The following is an 8628-nucleotide window of genomic DNA, read 5'->3' on the forward strand; positions in this document are numbered from 1 at the left end:
CCGATTTGAATCATACCTGGCACAGTTGTTGGATATTATAACAAAACACGTCGTGGAAAATTTCAGCCAAAGCGGATAACAATTGCGCCCTTTAGAGGCTTAAAAAGTCAAGATCCAAGATCGGTTTATATGGCAGCTATATCAAAAACATTTACCGAAATGGCCCATTTACAATCCCAACCGACCTACACTAATAAGAAGTATTTGTGCAAAATTTCAAAGCGGCTAGCCTTATTCCTTCGAAAGTTAGGCGTGCTTTCGATGGACGGACATGGCTAGATCGACTTAAAATGTCACGTGGATCAAGAATATATATAACCTAATTGGGTCTTAGATGAATATTTCGTGGAGTTACAAACGGAATGACGAAATTTGTTAACCCCCATCCTATGGTGGAGGGTATAAAAATAGAACACATATGTAAATTTGTGTCTTAGTGGATGTTTACAATCACCACTGCCAGTCATTGTTATCTTCAGCAAACTTTTTTCTATGAGTGTACGTTTGCTGAAACAGCCGTAATGCAAAAAGTGGAACATCCACTCGGTTTTGCTTCTCACTGTATAACCATTGTGAGGGGAATCCACAATGGGTTTTTTCTCGTTTGTTTCATTTATAGCATAACGAATACAGCAGATTAATAATACAAAACCATAATGGAGTTGGGCGAAAATGGAAGGCTTTTAATGTAATTGTGTATCGTAACATCAAAATAAATCCAAATCAACTCTGGAAGAGTTTGAATTTCCACCAGAGATCTGCTTATAATTGGTAAAAAAATGAGATTGAGTTATGGTGCAATCTTTTATATATAAAAAATCAATTTGTGTTTGTTTGTTAGTGAGATATTTTTTATATATATTTTTTTTTTATATCTCAAGGGGGGGCGGACCCCCCCCCCTTACCCCAAAAGTATAACCCAAAAATAAAAGTTGATCGATCGCGACAATATGGGATTCAAATGAAAGGTATTCAAGAGTAGAGTACGAATTTCATAATAAAAGTTGGGTCCAAGTACCTAGGGGACCGCTCCAGCCCCAAAACCCCTATAAATATATTTATTTGACGTTCATGACAATATGGGACTCAAATGAAAGGTATTAGAGAGTAAAAAACGAATATGATAACCAATTTTGGAGCCAAGTGTTTTGGGGTACGCCCTAAAGCACCCCAAAACTGAACGTTATTTCCGTTGGGAATAAAGAACGAATTTGAGTCAAAGTGTCTGAGGTGCCATCCCTCCCCTTTAAAAGAGCACTTTTCATTTCCCTAATTTTTTAAAAAACACCAGGAACCTGGCAGGGCAAACTTCTCAAACATTAGTGAGTGCTTTCCGATTCAAGTTTAAAACTCGATGATAAGGCACCTTTTTTTATAGCCGAGTCCGAACGGCGTCCCCGCAGTGCGACGCCTCTTTGAGGAAATTTTTTTAAATGACCATGCATGCCATTGTACCTCGCAAATGTGGCCAACCACAAGCTTTGTCCGATGTTCTATCATAGGCAGCAATGGCACGAATTTTTTAAAGCTTGGCTATTGTCGTGAATCGTGACCTCAGTATTGCTACTTATTGCTCGGGTTATTATAAGCGACTATCGATATGAACATAGCATGTCTCGACTTTCTGCCGAAAACTTTGCAAAGAATTGAATTTACCCCAAACTATTCTCAATATCAACTGAATTTTTCAAAAATTCTTAAAAATTATACATCCAAGAATCAAAGTTAAAGACCAATATGGCATTGGGACTTAGGCATTGTAAACAAATCTGCAACATGCGCCTAGGGGATATTGCGAACAAGGAAGTAAATTAATTGTAGGATGACAAAATTTAAATTTTTTGTTTTGCATCAATTTATGCAAGTTCATCATGAGAGGACAACATTCATTTGCCCCTGGGTGTTCCATTTTGGGTTGGAATTTGAATATGCCGCCCATTGGTGGGTGTATGGGCTAGCATGCTGGCATGGCATGGGTATCAGTGTGGGAGTTTGTTCTCCCTGACCATTAATAGTGGTAAAGCATTCAAAGCGGCAAAGCGTCTATTCCAGTGCTGTCTATTAATGTCAGCCCCCGAAAATATTTGGCTGCCATCATCATCATCATCGGTGTCACCAGCTATGAGCACTACTCACTACTCGCTCTTTGCCAGGCACTGTCACACTTGGTGACATTGCCAGTTGCTGCTGGGCCACTTGACTATGCTGATAGCTGTTGCTGTATAGGTGGGTGGGTGCGTGGCAGAGGGCTGGTTGGGGGAGGATATAGATACAGGCATTGGCGGTATGCCGCCTTGGCATTCTAAAGTAATATAAAAAACAGCTTATTAGAAAAGCGCCATTAAATTTGGTTAATAAAGCAATTTCCATGCGGGTGCGTCTCTCTTTGCGTTTGCCTTTCTTTTTTCTCGCTCTATTGGCATAATACAAAGCTAGAAAAAAACACAACCAACGAAATATCCTCTATAACCCCCTACCATCAGTGATGCCAACACTTAACGAACCTGCTGCTGTTGCTCGAGCCCCCCCCCCCCCCCCCACTTGCAAAATTTTGGTGGCAGTGGCATGCTCGTGTATCATCTCTAGTATCTCTTGATTGCTGCCGCACTCTCTGATGGTGGTGTAGATGGGGAAAATATTTTAAAAGTTTAAATGTGACAACGTTACCACCTCAAGCACAACATTAGTAGTCTTCCGTGGTGTTGTTGTTTTTTTTCTGCCCTCAAGCAGTAATGCTGCCGCAAGAAAAGAAAGCCAAACTCTGGGGAAAGTTATGAAATACATTTCAAGTATTTGGAACGCCTAAAAGTAGGCAACAGTTTCTTTCGTTTTGCTCTTTGGAAGGTTCCACACGCCCTGTTTAGTTTCAAGGGGAGACTTAAATTTCGACCATATGCGAGCATATATGCATTTGTATGTGTGCCTATGCATGGCAATGTGGTGGCAACGCCAAATATGCCCAAGATAATCGTTGTGTTGTAAATAACAGCCAAAAAACAAACACCCGAATAGCAACAGTTTTGTTTCGTTGCCTGGCACGATGTTGCTGTTCGACTTTATTAATGTGTGCGTTGTCGTTGCTGTTTTAGGTATAAAACAATTGCTGCGGTCGTTGTTGTTGGTGTAACTTTGAAATGTAATTAAAAACACGTGTTGTTATTTATACGAGTCTAAAGTTATGGCAACAACAATAACAGAAACAGCGATAGCAACAACAATGACATTGGCAGCAACAAGCACTAACTTATGAATTATAAATAATGTAGAATGCGTACGCGTACAAATGTAAATGCACACTCGCTTACACATACACGCACATGTCATGCACTTAGCTGTACCCTGCAAACATTTCTCATAATTTTTGAAGAACGTTCGTTTAACAAAACAATCTTCTGAAAGATTTTGATGCAATTGTTCTTCCGTATGAGTCGCGAAACACACTTCCGGGATATAATTGGGCAAACTATTGCGTGTGCGGAAGTTTTAGCAACTCTTCGCGACGATTCTAACTCATTGCGTTATAATCGGCTGCATGAGTCATAAAACACTATTCAAGGTTATCATTAAACAATCCATTGCGTGTACCGAAGCTTCAGCGACCCTTCGCGATGAATGTTACGCATCTAATTGCGTTGCCATCGTCCGGAAGATTGGTTTATAAATCGCCTGAGTTAACTTTTCGCGATTGCTTTTATTCGCATAGGTGATGCGTTAAGGACTTGTATGGAATTATGTTATTAGATTTTTTTTTTTTGGAGTTGACAACTTGGTTTATATGACCATTCGTACTTAGTATGACGAATATGATGAGTAAGACTAACATTTTTTTTTAATATTTACAGAGTTGTTACGTGTTTAATGAACGATTTAATGCATTTTTAGATCTTCCAAGCGAATAACAGGTAACTCTTACAGAATATTATATAATAAATATTACCCAACACTTATTTCTTACTCGTCCAGGCGAATAAGGAGCAAATCTTTTATAAGAGTATTTTATCAATCGTCCAAAACACAAACTTTTTACTCTTCCACAAGATTCTTAGATCTTTCTGACTTACTCGTGAGCAACTCATACAGAAGATTCGCGAAACACTCTTGCAGAAGAGCCGTCTCGAGGAGCCAATTCTTCACGACGCGAGAATAGTCTCCGACTCCTAGATGAGCTCATCCGCGCACATAACCTTCATCTGGAAGATTCGCGAAAGATTATTTGCCAATCAAAAATGTTTGCAGGGTATGTATGTTTTCATATACACTGGCAAACACACATTTATCAAGAGCCTGAACAAAAGTAGAAAACAGTCATTCATTCACTTGTGCTCACTTGCATACATAATTTATGTAAATAGCTCTCAATTGTATTTTTCAAAAGGACATTTTTATTTAATTCTCAACTTTGTTTCCATTTGAAACTTTTTAAGGGGTTTCCGTCATACAGACGATTTACTAATTCCAAAATTTTTGATTTATTATAGAATTAAAGTGTAAATGCCAATGGAAGTAACCAAAATGTCAATTTCTATATATACCCACTAGCGCGTGCGTTGGGTTTACCCATCAAAGAGAATTATAGGAGGAACCATGGGGGGGATTGTTATACCCACCAATGGTCGTTTCAATTCCAAGAAGATTTTGCCATGTGCGTTCGCAGCTGTTCCATAGAACAATAGACAGATGGGAGGTAGTGAACTCATAAAAGGCAAACTAGTTACCTGACATGCATTAATACCATCCCCACATGTAGTTTTCAAGTTGGTATAGATTTGGATTTAGCTATTAGCCCGATTTCGCTCAAACCTGTCTATAGATTCAGTCTAGATACTGGTTCTAAATACACAGCAAACAAGTAAAAAGGGCATTAAGTTCGGCCGGGCCAAACTTTGGATACCCACCATCTCGGGTGTATATGTAAACCCCCCTTTCGTCACAATCCGATGAAAATTGGATAACTTATGCACCCAAATTTTCCACGGACATTGATTGGTTTTATAAATATAAGTCACTATAGAATTTTGCATTTTAAATTTCAACTAAATCAGGTAATAAATAAAGCTTTTATGAGCTTCAGACCCTTAACGGGCATATCGGTCTACATGATAAATACAGTCCTATTTTTACCATATTTTGATGGGATGAGGGGTGGCCTAAAACTTGTCACTGTTTCAAATTTCAGTGAAATTGGATAAAAAATAATGCTTTTATGGATTTCAGACCCCTATCGGGAGATCGGTCTATATGGCAGCTATATCTAAATATATCTGAACCATATTTAGGTCAGATGTTGGTAGGTCTAAAAATACTCACTGTTTCAAATTTCAGCGAAATCGGTTAAAAAATAAAGCTTTGATGGTCTTCAGACCCTTTATCGGGAGATCGGGCTATATGGCAGCTGTATCTATATATATTCTGATCGATACCATATTTAGACCAGATGTCGGGAGTCTTCAAATAGCCCACTGTTTTAAGTTTCAGTGAAATCGGGCAATAAATAAAGCTTTTTTGAGCTTCAGAACCTTTATCGGGAGATAGGGCTATATGGCAGCTATATCAAAATATAGTCCGATCTGAACCATATTTGGGTCAGATATTGATAGGCCCTAAGCTACTCATTGTTTTAAATTTCAGCGAAATCGGATAATAAATAAAGCTTTTTTGGGCTTCAGACCTTTTATCGGAAAATCGGTCTATATAGCAGCTATATCCAAATATGTTCCGATTTGGCCAGTTCTAAAACTTAACTAGCGTGCATCAAAACGACGTATCTGTGCCAAATTTCAGCTCAATATCTCAATTTTTGAAGCCTGTAGAGTGATTACAACATATGGACGGACAGACACACGGACATTGTCAAATCTTAGAATTTTACGACGATCTGAAGTATATATATATATATATATACTAGGTTGGGTCCGAATATACCTCCTATCCTACGGTGGTGGTTATAAAAATGTCCAGCAAAGGATAACTATGAGCATCACTCTGGCTGGAACTTTGAGCTTTGATCAGTGTGGGGTTCATTGTTATGGCGAGATGCTTAGCTAGAGGCTACTGGGAGCGTTCACAAGTTGCGGATAGTGGAATGCTCTATACGGAGTAACTGCAGTCGCGAACAATCACCGGTATCGACTGGAGTATCTCAGTTTGAGGCCGACCGGCACTGGCTCTTGCTTAAATACTAAGTGACTATGATACTCGATATGACAAAGGGAGCAATTGACGCCTTTATTTAACCAATGGCCAATGGAAGGAATATTCATTATTGAAAATTACGATCTTTTTGCTGAATTCTTGCATTGTGATCTCTACTTGAAGAGCCATTTGAAGTTTTGTTTTCATATCACAGCAGCAATAAAAATTTTGCTCATGACCATTCCACTATGGATTAGGGGCAAACTTCTCACATATCAATGAGTGCAGTCCGATTCATGTTTTAAGCTCAATGATAAGGGGCCTCCTTTCTATAGCCGAGTCCGAACGGCGCCTTTTATGGGGCCAAGACTTTAAATCGAGATATGGCAATTATATCCAAATCTGGACAGATCTGGGCCAAAATTAAGAAGAACGTCGAAGAGCCTAACTAAACTCACTTTTTCAAATTTCAGCGACATCGGACAATAAATGCGCCTTTTATGGGCCCAAAACCTTAAATCTAAAAATCGGTCTATATGGCAGCTATATCCGAATCTGAACCGATCAGGGTCAAATTGAAGAAGAATGTCGAAGAGCCTAAGACTACTCATTGTGCCAAATTTCAGCAAAATGGGATAATAAATGTGGCTTTTATGGGCCTAAGACCCTAAATCGGAGGATCGGTGTATATGACAGCTATATCCACATCTGGACCGATCTAGGCCAAATTGACGAGGGATGTCGAGGAGCCTAACATAACTCACTGTCCCAAATTTCAACAAAATGTGATAATAAATGTGGATTTTATGGGCCTAAAACCCTAAATCGGCACATAGGTCTATATGGCAGCTATATCTAAATCTATACCGATTTGGGCCATATTGCAGAAGTATGTCAAGGGGCTTAACCTTACTCACTGTCTCAAATTTCGGCGACATCGGACAATAAATGCGCTTTTTATGGGCCCAAAACCTTAAATCAAGAAATCGGTCTACATGACAGCTATATCCAAATCTGAACCGATCAGGGCAAAATTGAAGAAGAATGTCGAAGGGACTAAGACTACTCATTGTGCCGAATTTCAGCAAAATGGGATAATAAATGTGACCTTTATGGGCCTAAGACCCTAAAGCGGCATATCGGTCTATATGGCAGCTATATCCAAAACTTGACCGATCTTAGCCAAATTTAAGTAGGATGTCGAACGGCCTTGCACAACTCACTGTCTTTAATTTCACCATAATAGGGTTATAAATGTGCATTTTATGGGCCAAAGACCCTAAATCGGTGGATCGGTCTATATGGGGGCTATATTAAGATATAGTCCGATATATCCCATCTTCGAACTTAGCCTGCCTATGGACAAAAAAAGAATCTGTGCAAAGTTTCAGCTCAATATCTCTATTTTTAAAGACTGGTGCGTGATTTCAACAGACAGATGGCTAGAACGTCTTAGATTATTACGCTGAATAAGGTCGGAATTGGATATTGCGATGTGTTGCAAACGGAATGACAAAATGAATATACCGCCATCTTTCGGTGGTGGGTATAAAAGGTATTTCTCCACTTTCCATTTACGTCATTTTATGCATCCAAATATTTTGACATGTTGTATGCTTTGTGAAGTACTTGCACCACATGTTACCTTTAACATTCCTATGTATCGCATGCAACTGTTGTGCTGTGCTTACTTTCATTCATGGGAATGATGAACTTTGTTCGCATTACAAAAGAATTCCATGTGGCCGGCCACCAGAACGTATGATTGTTGTTTATTCTCATTTAATCGGATACAGTTTCGTTCGCAGTACGTTAAGTACGAGGTGGCGTATGATGAATGGTATTAAGTATTTATTCTCTCAACGAAATTAATACACTTAAATGACAATTACCAAAAACGACTTGATGTCGAATAGCCACGAAAACCGACAGCTATTGCCTGTGTGGAAAAGCATGATAAGCAGAGCTAAAGGTATAAAACTGTATAGCCATCGTCATCAGCCTTGGCCATCACCGCCATCATTGCCGTCATTGTCGGCGGCAGTGTCATTATAACCCTTTTAACAATTTTCTTAAGTAAATAGGTATGACGACGTTTGTTTGAACCTACTCAAACATTCATTAATACTTTCAGTTTTTCTTAGTTGCTTGGAAAACTAAAACGGAAAATTCTCTCCCACCTCTGCTGGGTAGGCGTTGGGTGGTCGACTCATTCCCATTCGGGCAACAGAGCACGCACAATCTCAATAAAAATGGTAACAAACAAATACAAGGGTCGGAGAGAGAGAGGGAGATGGAACTTGAAACGTGTTATGGGCCACCTGTTCAGCTTTTAGTTGGTGGCTTTCGTTTGTGACTGTGTTTCATTCCTTCCATTTCCATTACCATTTGTTCAGTGTTTATTTTCTGTTTGTGTTATTTAACTGCAAATGAGTGAGAACGAGTGAAGAAGGCCAGGCAAATGGGGAGTATGAGGGGGAGGAGAAGCACCTTCGA

Source organism: Stomoxys calcitrans, chromosome 1 (genome assembly GCF_963082655.1).
Source record: "Stomoxys calcitrans chromosome 1, idStoCalc2.1, whole genome shotgun sequence".
NCBI lineage: Eukaryota > Metazoa > Arthropoda > Insecta > Diptera > Muscidae > Stomoxys > Stomoxys calcitrans.